At 37.6% G+C, this 16,308-nt stretch overlaps 1 long non-coding RNA gene across 1 annotated transcript in view; it reads left to right on the top strand.

The window, feature by feature from the left end:
• Window positions 1–957, top strand: part of LOC149187465 (uncharacterized) — a 46,898-nt gene extending 45,941 nt beyond the window's left edge. Inside the window, exons 3-5 of the long non-coding RNA XR_016256200.1 lie at window positions 98–161; window positions 621–685; window positions 884–957. This is a non-coding gene — a long non-coding RNA (uncharacterized LOC149187465). The remainder of the gene's footprint in view (window positions 1–97; window positions 162–620; window positions 686–883) is intronic.
• Window positions 958–16,308: the final 15,351 nt, after the last annotated feature.

Here is a 16,308-nt window from a genome sequence, read left to right as displayed (position 1 = left end):
TTTTCTCACTTGTATTGTCAGTGAAATTATCGAGGAGTGTATTGATGATATGATCATGGTGGTCTTTTCTTATAAGTTTTGTGTGAAGGTGGCGCAGGTACCCGCAATTTCAATGAATGGTGGTTCTTGCAGCTCTTCGCTTCATTTTTCCGTACTATTAGGTAAACCGCTAATCCTGTGGAAGATGGGGTGAACCCCCTTAAAAGAGTGTTGTTAATTGGGAAATAATTATATGAAATCATTTTCACTGAATTTCACAATATATTATTGTAAACATGATTATAGAAGCAAGGTTGTGTAGTCGTGGGTTGGGTGACTTCATGTTCGAGTATGAACTTTCACTTTGCATTTCACAGTGTATGGGTTATTTTATGTTTTTTGACCTTTTTAATTAAATTTGTGTCGCTCGAGAGGTTTTTCATTTTGTTGTAGGATGTACGGTATAACCTTAAGATGGATGGGTGGAGGGGAAATCCATAGGAGTGGGGGAATGTAATAGATGATTTCGCTTGGTGGATTAACTAGTATGCGGAGATGTAAGAGTTATTTCATGCTTATACGTTAAACTTTTTTATTTATTGTTTTATTCATATGCTAAATTTTTTGATTTATTATTTCAGCTTCAGAATGAAGTACATCTTTTTTACAATTATTTCAAACCAATTCAATTCATTGGTCATTTTAGGTAAAGTTCATTTTCTAATTTTTATTTTTATATTAAGTTTTGGTTCATTCATTTTATTTGAGTTAATAATTTGAAATGATTTCTAATTTGCAACAGGGGTTTCATTCTTGAGAAATAGGTTTCGTTTCAAACTAAAAGCACTTTGATTTCTTTCATAGGTTGGTTTGTTTTGATTTTCTTTCAATTTTTGTTTGGCAGTGATTGCAGAGATGAGATGGAATGTTGGAGGAGAGAAGACTAATAATAAACTAGTTTGAATCAGGTAGATACACATTCTTTCATATTCTTTGTGAAAATATTATCTTACACAAAACAATGAACCTAGTGTGTTATATGGTTATTCTACTTATTGTCAATTTTTTATTAAACTAGTCGGTTAAAGATAGTATTTAGAATTTTGTTGATCCAAATTTTAGCAAACTAATTAGATAACACTAGAAGTATGTTTACCCTAGAAGTCATAGATGATTCTAGATGATTATGTTGATAAGCTATTGAGTACATTGCATTTCATTTTGTTCCTTCATTTATAAAGGATTTTTTCCATAGAGATCTCTCCTCAATAGCCATGATCCCTTTGGACAACTTATATTTCTTTCTCGAGCCACACAAGATAACTTTTGTTCTTGCTTATCTCTATGTGTGAATATTTGGGATTGATATACATTGTTAATAGGGACATACTGTTCCTTCTCAACCCATGTTGTCTCCATTCCATACTCATGAAACCATTGTTGCCACTATGTGGTCAATCAACCCTTCACTATGTGTGAACTTAGATCATGTGGTGGACATCTCTATTAGAATGGGTAGATGTCATTCAAAGTCCCCAAAGATATCAATGCTACAAATTTGTCTTTGCACCAGTTTGTTGGGGACATAGATGCACCATTTATCTTTTGCACAATCAAGGATCCTAATCAAATACAAATGTTGTGTTTTAATTTAATAAGTAGCTTTTGTCTCCTTCTGGGACAATCGAGTGGTTGGCACAATGGGATGTTAAGTCATAAATTCCTTGTATATTTGGCTTACGGGCTATTGGATATACTCTTGGTGTTATAGTGGTAGCCACTAAGTTTCATCTTGGGCCTTGACGAGTTAACAATTCACCATGGTAAAAACAAATGATAAGTAGCTTTAGTCAATGATTATAATGTTGAAAAGTGGATTTGGTTTTTACTTTGGGGGCTATTGTATCACTTGATTTTAAATTTATTGGCAAATGACTGCCAAATATTAAATGTCTATATTCCTTAGGAGAATCTTTCTATTAATAATTTATTTTTCAGAGGAGGAGTTTCTTTTATTAATAATATGTTGTGGGGGAGATTTTAGAGTCTTTACCATTTATTTCTGTAGCCTTTATTGAGTCCTAGGAGTTATAGAGGTGAACTTTGAACTTTAGATATAAGAAACGCTACACAAATTTAGTTTTTTCCCTCATAATTTGATTTATGGACACCAAAGGTAGAAACGTCACAAAAAATCATTTTTATCTCATATTTTGTTTTTTGTACTTCTATAGTAAAGCCTATGTGAATTTCACATTTTTCTATATATTTTGATTTGTATGTTAATAGTAAACCTTGTGTGAATTTGGAAACCATATTAGGACATTTTCACAATGACCTAGGCATAACATCTATATTCCAACCATACTCACACCCATTTGTAAGATGAATAGAGAAAATGCCTACATTTGAGTCCAACACCTTATCACCAGTAGACAATTCCAAGAATCAAATCCCTCTAAATTAAGTCCACAAATATAACCCAAGCCTTGCATATTCTACATAGTGATCAACCCTAATCATATAGAGGTGGAGGTGGAGGTTTCTTCCAAGTAGAAGAGACTTGAAATTTATAGCTTCCATTACAAAAGCTAATTTGAAATCATGGCATGGGTGTTGCCTAGAATCTTGTGAATACAGTAGTTCCCCTCCTAGCATCAACAATAACCTCAACAATAGTCTCGTTACAAATCTTGGGAGAGGTGTTATTTAGAATCTTATGAATAATCAAAACATTCAATATTACCCCTAGAATCCACAATATCAATGATAGCCTCATTGTCCAATGCATTGAAATCCTAAGGATGCTTTATTAGATTGTTTTTGAAGAGAATCCTCGAGACAATCTCAAGTATGACTCCCTCCATCCATGGCTTTGTAGTTTGTCTATGAAGGAAGTTGATTTGTGATATTTAATAAATCATTTTTTCTTTGGATCACACAATCAATTATCTTGAGTCTAGCTTCATCTTCCATAGTGTAGCTTTTCTAAACTCAATTAAATATACTTTTCCTACTTTGGCTTGATGATTTTTGAGGTTTTTCCATTAAATAATGTCAAACTTAGTACATCATTTAAGTTGTCTTGGGACTCAAAAGGTTCTTAGTCTTTTCACATGGAAGGAAAATATTCCTTCTCACTAAGTAGATGGTATTTGCTTAAAGGAGCCAAAAAAATGATGCTATTATATATAGTTCCTCCAAAGTAGTCACAATTATTATTGTTGGATGTCGTATAATCAAACAATTTATTAACAACACTTCAAATGAAGCTTTTGATTATTGGATACCACAAGAATCTAGTTACCAAACTAAATTTTTCCAAACAAAAGATTTTGAATATATTTGTTCCCTCACAAATTTCCATACAAAATTGTCTAGTACTGAATCCCATCGACCTTTTTCTAGTTGTCGAATCATTCGTCTTGCTTCCTCATAGAATTCTCTTTAAAATGTGAGAAAAAACAAATTGAAATGGGTGTAAGGTTGTTTTCCTATTGCTTGAAGTTTAACCCATTTGGACCATTTTTCCTTTCTTGAATTTTATCTATGCTTACTATTTGGATTAAGTTGTTGTAATCCCAAGTTGGATTTTCCTCCAACTTCCATGAATCTATCTCTCCCCTACTCATTTTCGCAACATAATTATTTATATTTTGCGAAGGGAAATCAATTGTGTTGTAGAAAACGGTATATCCACTATTCTCACTAGAGATAATGGCCTAGGGAATTGAATGGAATCAATCTCCTTGCCCTCACTCTTTTACTTTTACACTAGTCTAAACGTGCTAAACATCCTCACATTAAAGGAGTTAGATAAATGCACCATTTTCTTTCTTTTACAATGGCATATGCAAAACATTTGAAGCATGAAACTGAATCCACTTAAACAATCACAACTCCAAAAATCTAGATTCTTCATTTTTTTTTCTTTTTCGCCTATCGTTTCCTTTTCTGATTATTAGCCTTGGACTCTATGTTTATTCAATCTAGCCCTCAAACCATTTTCCTCCTTTGCAATGCGATAAGTAATTTGGCCATTAAACTACTTATTCCTTTTTTTGTTACTCCACAACCACCTCACATCGAGTCTCAAGCTAGTTCATTATTTTAGTGGTTCCTTATCTAGGATAAACCCACTATCTGTGACTTGGATTCACTCTTCTTCAGGTAAGATCCCTTCCTCCTCCCTTTTTTCTTCATTAATGATAGATGTCTCCCCCTTACATCCCTCCCCTTCTTTTCCTTCCTAGTTCCTTTACCATTTCTTTTCAAAAATGGGTTCCTCTTGTCTCCTAGCAAGTCCTTTTCCATTGGAAAACCCTTTGTTATATTTTCAAGTCTCTACGTATTAGGCCTTGCATTTGTATTGGATTCTCTGAGGAAGGACTTCCTGTTTGTTGTCATTTGGGGACCATGACAATGCCCACTACCTCCCCTCGGTGCACCAAATTTCTAATGGCTTTCCTCTTTTTTATTTGGCATCGTCATTTTTGTGCTTGTGTCCATCTATATTGATGGACTCTCTTTTCCTTTGTCATGATTTATTAGACAATGCTATTCAATTTTCACTACAATCCCCTCACTTTTCCTTGCCCCTATGAGTTCTCCTTGTTGCCCCTTCATTTGCACTCTTCACACCTTTTTGACTTTTAGGTGGAACCCCTCACTACAACCTTTTTCTTTGTTTCTTTTTTTTTCTTATCTTGCACCTCTTTTAGGAAATTGAGTAGGTTGGTGGCCTCCTTTCTATAGGTGAGATTACATTCTCACTATAATAGCACATAACATTGTATAACTTTGTTATGCCACATTACCTCCATTTATCCTCTTGTTTCACCTTTCTCTCTTGTTGGCACTTTTATTTTTTCTTATTTCCTTTAGCAAGTTGAGTAATGGAGTAGCTTCACATTCTTTTTCGATCGCTCTGACAAAAATTTCACACTCCCTTTAGGGATATGTTGTGAAATTTTCCTTGAAATGCAACTACTGGGATTAATTCTTCTAACGGATAAATTATGTAGTTTATTTTCTTACAGAAAAATAATGAATTAATCACATTACAATTCTTCACAAATAAAATGTTGCAGAAATAAATTGGAAACTGAGAGAATGCAAGCGTACACAATAAAAATTTGACACAGTTATTTTTGGATGAATGTCCCCGAAAAACCCAATGAGGGAAAACTGGTGCAACAAATTAGGGTTTTATTATTATGTAGTAGTGAAATTATGAGTACAATCTATGGATGCTCAAACAGGCAATCCAATTTGAGAGAAATTCTGGCAAAATCAACTTAGGGAAATTTACCCTCCTCCACAAGCAATCTCGGCTCAGTTTGGCCACTCGAACTGGCTAACTCAGACCCCTCTACATAGATTTTGTGCAAGCCTTACGCAATTACTCATGCTTTGCCCAAATCTGCCATGAATCTACCTCCGACTGACTGCTCCTACTTTGGAAAGAATTCTCCATCCCTCGGGAAAACAATTCCAACCTCTGGCAATTGAATCCTCCTCCTGCTCAGCCAAATCGAACTGCCTTCTTGAGGACACTGTGCAACCTCCTGGAGAAATAACTCGACCTCCTCTCTTGACTCTCTGGAACTGGAAACTTTCTCTGGAATCACTGTCTCTGCCCTTCTGTGTCCCTTTTTGCTCAAACTATCTTCCTCTGCTCGACCTCTGAAGCTGGATAGCTCAATTTGCGAAGGAACTCGCACCACTGGCTTCTCACTCGTGTGTCTCGCTCCAAGACCATCAAAATCCTCTTATAATCTCTCGTTGGCTCATTAACGACCATGATTGAGTCCTCATCAATGGCTAAGATCATCTCTGAATTGATCCATGTGAGTTTCTAGAGAAATCTCACCTTACTCAATTAATTGTTGTTAATTAATCATTTTTTCTAAGTTAGACTTAGGAAAAATTTAATTACTGATTAGTTAACTTAATTAAGACATTTCTAGGTGTTTTCTTTTGAAACTTTTTATGGATTTTGGAGCTCTTGTGTTACTAAGCCTTTCTGACCAAAGTTGAGACTAGAACACCTGTCCGATGCTACAAAAATTGACACTCTATCTCACAACATCATTCTCCCATACACAGTGTTGATGTCTGACAACTATGATAACTACCACTTCCCACCAACTACTGTGCAAATTTGATTTAGTTGCCACTCTGAGTTGAATCACCTTGCATTTGTGTTGTTGCTGACACGCACTGTACCACTGTACTATTGCCAAATTTGGCACTGCACTACAACTGATCTCATGTTGTTGCTGCTACTGCAACTATTGAGACCTATCCCTGCTACTAAAAAGGGCTCTCCACTATACCCATCTGTTCTTTGAAATATACGAACTTAGCTCTCCCTAGAGATTTTGTGAGTATATTTGCAACCTGCTCTTTTGTGGGAACATGTTGTAGCTAGATTGCACCATGCTACACACAATCTTTGATGAAGTGATATCGGATGTCTATGTGTTTCGACCTATCATGAAACACTGAATTTTCAGAGAGTCTGATTCAACTCTGATTGTCACAGTAGATATTGGTAGCCTCCATGTTCTACTTGAACAAGCTCACCAACAACTTCCAAAGCCATCGCTCCGCACGTGGCTATGCTAGCTGCCATATGCTCTGCTTCTGTAGAGCTCAGTGCCATTGACTTCTGCTTCCTATTTTACTAGGAAACCACCCTTGATCCAACATTGAAGCATCACCCTGCTGTGCTCTTCCTATCTGTTGAATTGCTTTCCCAATATACATTTGTGAATCTGCATAGTTTGACACCATCACCTCAAGTATACCTCAAGCCATACTCGACTGTGCCACTTAAATACCTTAGAATGTGCCTCGTTGTTGTCCAATGCACTCTCTTCGGTCCCACCATAAACTGACTAAGAGTGTTGACTGCGAATTAGATATCTAGCCTACTGTTGACCAAATACACGAGGGAACTGATAAGCTGTCTATACAAGGTGGGGCCAACATCCTCATCCTCTAATGCATCGATCTTCCTCTAGTTAGTAATCATAGGCGTAGACATGGGTCTATAATTTAGCGTTATTTATCTCTTCAAAATCTCTGTAGCATATCTACCTTGACCAAGGAAAATCTCCCCGTCCTTCTGCCACACTTCCAAGCCTAGGAAGTAATGTATCAACCCCAAATCCTTCATGTCAGACTCTTGTTCCAGGTTCCTCTTACAATCTTCTATGAGCCCTGATGACCCTATCAAGAATAGGTTATCCACATACAACACTAGAATGAGTGGCTCATCCTCTGCCATAAAATAGTAAAGGTTGGGATCTATGTCACTCTTGATGAATCCCATTTGCTACAAGTAGTTGTCAATCCGACCATACCTCATAGTCTATCCCTTCTTTCTGCGCATACCCCTTTGCTAGCCTTGTACTTCTTCACACTGCCGTCTGCAGTGTACTTGATCTTGTAGATCCATCGAGAACCCATAACTGACCTGCCCTCAGGCCTCAACACTACCTCCCAAACATCATTCGTCATGATAGAGTTATATTCTTCTACCATGGCATCTATCCACACCTGATGTTGTGTGGCCTCCTGGTAGTTGGAAGGTTCTTCAACCCGTGCCACCATAGCTTGGTACTTGTCTAGTTATTTGCATTTTCTTTTGTTTGTCCTAGGAGCTCCAGTGAACTCCTTTACATCCCTCAGTGTTTGGCGAACTTCCTTGCTAGTTCAACCACTAGTGGTGGGAGGATCAACCAACTCCTTATCTTGCCTTTGTTGCGGACTCACTAGATCCTCTGCACCTGAGGATATGTTGGTACAGGTGATAGTACTAGATCCTTGTGATTGTCCTTGCGCGATCCTAGCTATTGCCCTTATGGCTACCCCTGCTGTTGAACCAATGGAGCTTTTGTTGGCTCACTTTGATCACCTGTTGACATCTACTCTGATCACCTGCTGACATCTCACGAGACTTCTTGAAGGATTTGTCCTCCATAAACTTTACGTCCCCTCTCACTACGATCTTCTTGCTGCTAGGAACATAGATCATGTATGCCTTAGAGGTTTCACTATACCCAACGAAATATCCTCTCTCTGCAGTTTGATCCAACTTGGTACGCTTGTCATTTGGTACATGGTAATAGGCTATGCTACCAAAAATCTTGAAGTGACTGAGTCCTAGCTTCTTTCCTGAGAATACTTCTTTTGGTGTTATCTTCCCTAATGCCCTGTGAGGAACCTTGTTCTGAATATACATAGTTGTGTTACATGCCTCTACCCATAAGAATTTGGGCAAAGCCTGGTCATATAACATTGCCTTTGCAACCACAACTATAGACCTGTTCTTCCCCTTTGCTAACCCATTTTTTTGTGGGTTGTATGGAGTTGTCCACTCCCTCTTGATGCTTTCCTTCGCATAGAAACTTGTGAAGTCACTATCTGTGTACTCACCTCCGTTATCTGAGTGAAGAACCCTGATCTTTTTCCCTGTCACATTCTCCGCCAAAGTCCTAAACTTCTTGAAGCGATTGTAGACCTCAACCTTGGTTTTAAGAAAATAGATCTAGGTTTTCCTCGAATGATCATTAATAAAGGTGACAAAGTACCCGTACCCTCCAAGAGATCTAGTAGACATTGGACTGCATATGTCTGAGTGTATAAGTTGTAACACACCATATGATTTGTTGTCACTTCTTGGGAACGTTGCCTTAGCATACTTACCAAGCACGCACCCCTTGCACACATCATCATGTTCTGTCCCCAATTCTGGAACACCTGTTACTGTGTCCGTGAGCATTCTAAGCGCTCCATGATGTAAATGTCCCATCCTTCTATGCCATAGTTCATTCAGGTCTTTCCCACTGTTATTGCTACTGCCAATTAGTGCTATTAGAGAGTCCAACTGCAACTTGTACGGTTTGTTGCTTCATACCCCAATCTGTTTCACCTTCTTCTAGTTCTGGTGCTTGATGAACACCTTCTTCACTACAAAGTGGACATCATATCCCTTATCCTCTAACTGGGATACTGAAATCAAGTTCATGCTCAATCCTGGCACATGCAATACATTTGTAACACTGGTGCTTGCTCCTGACTCCCTTTCTATGTCAATGGTACCTCTCCCAACTAGAGTGCATTTCATCTTATTTCCCATTGTTATTAAGAAGTCCATTTTCTCCTCATTATAGTTGGAGAAATAATCTCTAACTCTTGTCATGTGAGTTGATTCTTCCTTGTCTATATACCAGACTCCCTACGAAGTTGAGTTGGTCAAGCAAGCATATTCGTCCTCCAATCTAGAAGACAATTTTGTAGCCCCCTGAATATCAAATCTGTCCATGTCCATACTGGAGGATTCTGGAAAATTTATTAGAGACATGCTGAGTATAATCCATGTGTTATTTCTCTTCCACTTGGAGTTGATTATGCTACTACAAAACTGCTGCAAAAACAATTGTGCCTAGACCAAGCATCTGCTCAACGGAATCTTTGTTCTGCTTCACCAAAACTGCTTCCCAGCTTCACAACTGCCTGTTGTAATTGCTACTAGGCTCTTCATTTATTCTTGCCATTTGTGCTGGAAAATCGAACCCTCTGCCCAGCAGTTCGAACTGTCTGGTCAGTGTCTACACAGACCTTAAAGAAATCATGTTGTTGCTCCCTCTGAGTTGTGAATTTCTCCCTCTTCGTCCCTAAGCCACTGATTTATCAAACTACCTCTGATACCATGTGAAATTTTCCTTAACATGCAATAACTAGAATTAATTCTTCTAACTGATAAATTATGTAGTTTATTTTGTTACAACAAAATAACCACATTGCAATTCTTCACAAATAAAAATGTTGCAGAAATAAAGTGGAAATTGAGAGAATGCTAGCACACACAATAAAAATTTGACACAGTTATTTTTGGACAAATGTCCATAGGAAAACCCAATGTGGGAAAACTGGTGTAGTTGATGAAGGTTTTATTATTATGCAATAGTGAAATTTTGAGTACAATCTATGGATGCCCAAACTAGCAATCCAATCTGAGAGAAATATTGGCAAAATCAATTGAGGGAAATTTAACCTCCTCCACAAGCAATCCTGACTCAGTATGGCCACTCGAATTGTCTAACTCAGACCCCTCTGTGTAGCTTCGGCGCAATCCTTGCACAGTCACTCACTCACTATGCCCGGATCTGCCTCTAACTGATTGCTACTACTCTAGAAATAATTCTCTGGCCCTCTGGAAATTGAATCCTCCTCCTGCTCAACTAAATCGAACTGCCTTCTTGAGGCTACTGTGCATTCCCTGCAAAGCCTCTTTGAGAAATAACTCGGCCTCCTCTCTTGACTCTTCGGAACTGAAAAATTTCTCCGGAATCACTGTCTCTGCCCCTCTGCATCCCTTCCGGCTCAAACTCTCTTCCTCTTCTCGACCTCTGAAGCTGGATATCTCGATCTGCCAAGGAACTCGCACTATTGGCTTCTCACTCGTGTGTCTCATTCCAACCCCATCGATCGCCTCTTATAATCTCTTGTTGGCTCACCATTGACCATGATTAAATCCTCGTCAACGACTAATATCATCTCTAGATTGATCCATGTGAGTTTCTAGAGAAATCTCACCTTACTCAATTAATGGTTGTTAATTAATCATTTTCCCCAAGACTTGGGAAAAATTTAATTATTCATTAATTAACTTAACTAAGGCATTTCTTGGTGGTTTCTTTTGAAACTTTTTCTGGGTTCTAGAGCTCTTGTGTTTCTAATCCCCTTTGACCAAAGTCAAGACTAGAACACTTGTTTGATGCTACAAAAATCAACAAATGTAGCTCTTTATTCTTTGTCAACCCCTCTCTCAAAAAATTCAGAATCCTTTTAGCAAGTTGTAGTAATGGATACAATAGGATACTTTCATGAATGTCCACAAGTGACCAAAGTAGGTCAATGGAAATAGAGTACAATAAGTCGCAATATTGATATGGGGGTGCTAAGGCTACTTTTAAGTGGGAAATGAAAGGCTTCTAAAATAATGAGTAGAGGGGGATGAACCCATATGAAAACTAAATATAAGTACATGATTATGCAAAAGGAAAATGATAAGAGGTGGGGGGCATGAGGACTTGAAAACTCTCTATTATGGCCTAGTTTGACTCAAGTAAACTAGGCCACCAAACCTATAAACCATAAAGAACTATGAGTTTGATAAGGATGTCCATACATCTCAGCTTGGACAAAATGTCCTCAAAGTGGGTTTGAAAGAATTGACATCCAAGAGAGCAATATAGGCATACCCTTTCTTGATCGAAGGTTGGAGCGCTTGCCTTAAACCAATTTTGGCCCAAGAGAGCTAAACACATAAGTATGTGTATGTAGTGGTGATCTTGATTTCCACCGGATCTTGATTACTCAATATATATTTGGAGACATTGTCATAATGAGACCAACTAGAGTAGGTAAAACTTTGTAGCTTCATTAGGTAGGTCATCGTTTCCTAGTATAATGAAATGACCTTGCTTGTCTCATTAGCCTACCAGTCTTGGTATCCATGGTTGATGTGTGTACATGGCACTTGACACCTCCAATTGTTGATATAGGTTGGATGCTAAGTCACAGGACACGTCCTCCAGGGTCCCGTGTCTCGTATTTTACGTACTGGACACGAAAGCGGCCCTAATACGTGTCGAATACGGTTTTTATCATCTCCTAGAAAATGGAAAACGTATTCGCCGGTTTTCATCGTGTCCTGCATTTGGAAAACGCGTATTTCGTTGGTAGAAAACATGGCCCTAACCTTTTTCGACAGTTTGAATGCGTACCCCACAAAAAAATGTAATTTAAAGCCTAGCTGCCCAAATCATAGGTAAATAAGGCCCAACTTCCACAGAAAATGTAATACCTCAACCACCAACAGTGAATGCCTCAGGGTACTAACAAGTCACATGCCAACTATTGTCCCCTGAGATGTACCTACTCTAACAAGGACAAATGTCAGGATTTAGGAAATCCTCCGACACTGCTTTAGACATTCAGGCCAGCTCTCAGGTCTTGGGGGCTACACACTCAACGAATCGGATATCGTCTTGGAATGCAAAGGCAGGTTCAAGAAGATGCATCGTGGTAGCTTCAAAAAACTAAAAAAGGCTTGGGAGTGACCAACAGGCCAAAACAACATGGGGATTCAATAGATTTTAGCCATAGAAGTGATATTTTAAACCACAAGCACCATTATTTAATTCTGCATGATAAACAACTCGGGGAAAATGGATTTGCCACTAAGGGAGTGTTGTTTATAAGCTTTTTCCCATAACTGCAAACTCGAGGAAGTAGATTTATTGGCCATTTAAACTAGATCCAATGAATCTCATTGAACACCCATGATGCAAATCAACACAATAAATGCAACAAAAATAGTTGGGAGCTTTTATTTTAACAGTGCAGCATAGCTATAACCTGATTTACAAACAAAAAAAACCTTCATTCTAACTTGTAACAGAAATGACACCCAAGCGTTGGGCTGATTTAGCTCTATCCTGGGTTTTTCTTATTACCCATTACATCAACAATGTTCTCAGGAAGAAACAAAATGGCCTTGGGAAAGTTAATTCACCTCTATCCCGTTGAAATTTCAGTCTATGACAATTAATGCAAAACCAAAATTTCATCTCTTACTAAGTTACTAGATGTTTCCTTGATCTGATTCCTATGAACTTTCAGCCTTGGGGTTGATATGAAATATTAATTTGCATCAGAAAACAACAAATAATATTTCACTTCACAAATTAATATGGATAAAAAACTATATTTCGGTATATATATATATATATATTATTAAATATATATAAAACGTGTCCCCCGTGTCCTGTTTCCAGGTCGTTGCGTTTCGTATTGAATACTCGTATTTACGTGTCCTCCGTGTCTCATGTCCTCGTGTCATGTGACTTAGGTTGGATGGAAGAGATGACCAACAATGTAGTGCTTATGTTGCTTAAGTCGCATAGGGGCTATTATATGTGAGTAATCACCAGTGTGGAAAAAGTCTCGAAAAAATCCCGATTTAATCCTAAAAACGCGATTTTTTGAACTAAACGATTTAATCCCCCGACTTTTTGGCGACTTTTTCACAAAGGAAAAAATCCCGATTTTTTCCTTATACTCCCGATTTAATCGGGAGTCGACCCAAAAAGTCTGCCTCCCTTCCCAGGCCGCGGATAAAGAGGCCACAAAGGTGAAAAACTGTAAATTGAAGCTTCCATCCATGCATTTTCAAGTTATTGCATTGTATTGTTTGTCATACTTCTTGCGAGCATAGCAGTCTCATTTGTAATCTGTTAGTTTTGAGGTTAAGATATGTTTTTGTTTTCCAAGGAAAAACAAATCTTTATACTTCATATTTCTAGTTAGAAAGCAAAGTATACATTGGCTAAGCCTCCAGGCTTTCAGTGATCCAGACTCTAACAGCCACTGCCCCTTCAAAAGATTACAAAAGTACCAAAAGGATAGGCATACAACAGTCTTCCGTAGAAAGAACCCCACACCATCAAAAACATTGTTACAGTGGTTGAATGCTTCTAGAAGAAACAACAAAGAGGAGGTCATGAAGATCAATAGCAACAACCTGTCCAAAAAAAACAAAACCAGTGCCTCAAAAAAGAACCCATTTTTCAGACAGGAACAAAGTACCTGTGAAATCTTGTGACAACAAAGATCCTTCCTGCAATGAGAGCACATTTTGAAAGGGAATCTTCTTTAGTGGTGAACTCCCTGTAAATATGGGCAAAGGTTATGTATCAGAAGAGGATTTTACCTCCAAGAGTTTTTGAATAATAGATGCCAAGGCTAGGTTAGTAATCTGACATCTACTGTTTTCTCAGAAAATAAGCAGCTTGGAGTCACCAAGCGTTAATTTTCACATCTACTGTGATACTTACTGTTAATTTTCATTGGACCTACCACCTGACACCTTATTACCCAAGTAGATTACAATCTACTGAATAAATGCATGACTTATTTCTTAATACAATTAGCGGAAACAAAATTAAAAGGGGAAGAGGATCTTAGTGACTGATTACTTGATGACTTTTAGATGACTCATGATATACATTTATTATATTTTTTGTTTAGATTTTGACTCTTGAGAGTTGAGACTCATACAGGACCCAAAATTCAGGAGTTGATTCACTATTTTGATATGTGATGTAGCATTAGACTTCATATACATATTATATATTAGCTTTCTTTACATGTTTATGTGGAAATGCATTTATTTGATGTTGTGGATACTCTAGATGTTAAAAAAAATAAAATAAAAATGAATAATTTTGTGTTTTTTTAATTTTGCCGACTTTTTCAAAAAACTCCCGACTTTGTCGAGTTTTTCAACTTTTGGACCCTTGCCGAATTAATCCCGACTTCGACTTTTTCCACATTGGTAATCACCTCTTGGATATCGAGAGTCGAGCATAGATTTAGTGACCCTTGTGAACCACTATGTAAATAGTTACATCTCTCTATGATGTCATATTATATGGGAAACTTGAAGTGGAAGTGCTTCTTTATTTTAATCCCTTGTAAATTGACATATAATTCATATATCATGTCCATCCACACAATGTGATGGTTGGAATTTACATGTAACTGGTGAGAACATACCCTTACATGTAAGTGAGAACATACCCTTAGTTGGTTGTTGTTTCATAGCATAACAAAAAGATGTTGATTTTCTCATTAGCCTACTAGCCTTTGTATCCATGGCTGATGTGTACACATAGCACTTGACACCTCCAATTTTTGATAAAGGTTGGATGGAGGAGGTGACCAACCTTTTAGTGCTTGTGTTGCTGAAGCCACATAAGGGCTATTATATGTGAGTAGTCATCTCTTGGATATAGAGCCAAAAATATATGATTTGGATATCAAAAAAGTAGTTACAAACCCTTTTGAATCATGGTGTAAATAATTACATCTCCCTATGATGTTATAATATATGGGGAATTTGAAGATGAAGTGCTTCTATATTTCAATCCTTGTAGATGACACAATTCATATATCCTATCCATCCTATTATATGTAAATTGACATATAATTCATATATCGTGTCCATCCACACAATGTGATGGTTGGCATTTACATGTAACTAGTGAGAACAATGTTGCATGAAGGGGGGACATGGAAGCGTCATTTCCCAAAAATCTAGGAAGCGAAGCATCTACTATATATATATATATATTATATTTTTTGCATTTATATTAAAAAAATCCAAAATACCAAATTAGTTGTAGAAGATATGGAAGCATGCATATTTGTACATAATTCAAGATAGATGTGGCATCCATTGTACATTAATGATTAATTATTTGAGCATCGACGATTTAGATGCATCAACCTTCTATAATCTAGATTCTTCTCCTCTTGTCTAGCCTTTTCCTCTACCTCGATTGTCTAGGGATATTAGTCAACATTGCCCAATTTTGATCAACTACCTAATCCATGCCTTAAAATATGGTAGAAAAATCTTAACATGCTTGATCGATGATTTTGACTTGATTAAAAGATAATTTTTTACTAAGGGCATGACAAAGGAGTTCAACGATTAACAATAGGGTACATATAGGGCTTGGTGCTCTTGATTTAATGCTAATCACATACCCTCATACATGGTATAATCTAATGAAATGCCACAATCCCATTGATCCAAAAGATCCGAAAACTGTTAAGTCTGCTGAATTTTGAATAGGATATGAAATTCTATTTTCTCCATATGAAGTCCAATGAGGCTGGAACCACTCTCAAAAACACTGAGTCATTTCATGGTAATGTTAAAAATTTAAGTAAAAGGATGAAAATGAAAAATAAAGGAGAATGTCACTTTTACTTTAAGAAATTAACATTACCATGTGGGAGCATCTAGTAAGCATCTAAGGAGCATCAAGGGATCACCTTGTGAGTGTTCGAGAAGCCCCAACCCAACTCAAGTCAAAGAAAAAATAAAAAAATATTTAGAACCCTATGGAACTGCCCGTCCCCCTTAGGATTTGCTTGTCATCCATACGGATCCATGCTCAATTCACTGTGGATCTAGGGAGGATTCGTCATCGGATCCGCGGTTTGGAAATCCTGAATTGCAGATTGGGCTGACACGATTCCGAATTTCCAGGAATCGTCGGCCCGCTCTGCGGTTCCAAAATTCTGAATCGCGGATCCCCCATGGATCTGTACAAGACACGATTCCTGGTTTGGATCCTTGGTGGGGGGGTGGGGGGGCGGGTGTTTTGTGCAACACTAGGTGAGAACATACCCTTACATGTAACTAGTGAGAACATACCCTTAGTTGGTTGTTGTTTCATA

Source organism: Pinus tabuliformis, chromosome 3_1, assembly GCF_031772625.1.
Source record: "Pinus tabuliformis cultivar Carrire ecotype Pingquan chromosome 3_1, CPIR1, whole genome shotgun sequence".
NCBI lineage: Eukaryota > Viridiplantae > Streptophyta > Pinopsida > Pinales > Pinaceae > Pinus > Pinus tabuliformis.
The sequence above is the reverse complement of the archived record's forward strand: the minus strand, read 5'-3'. Positions and strand labels throughout refer to the sequence as shown.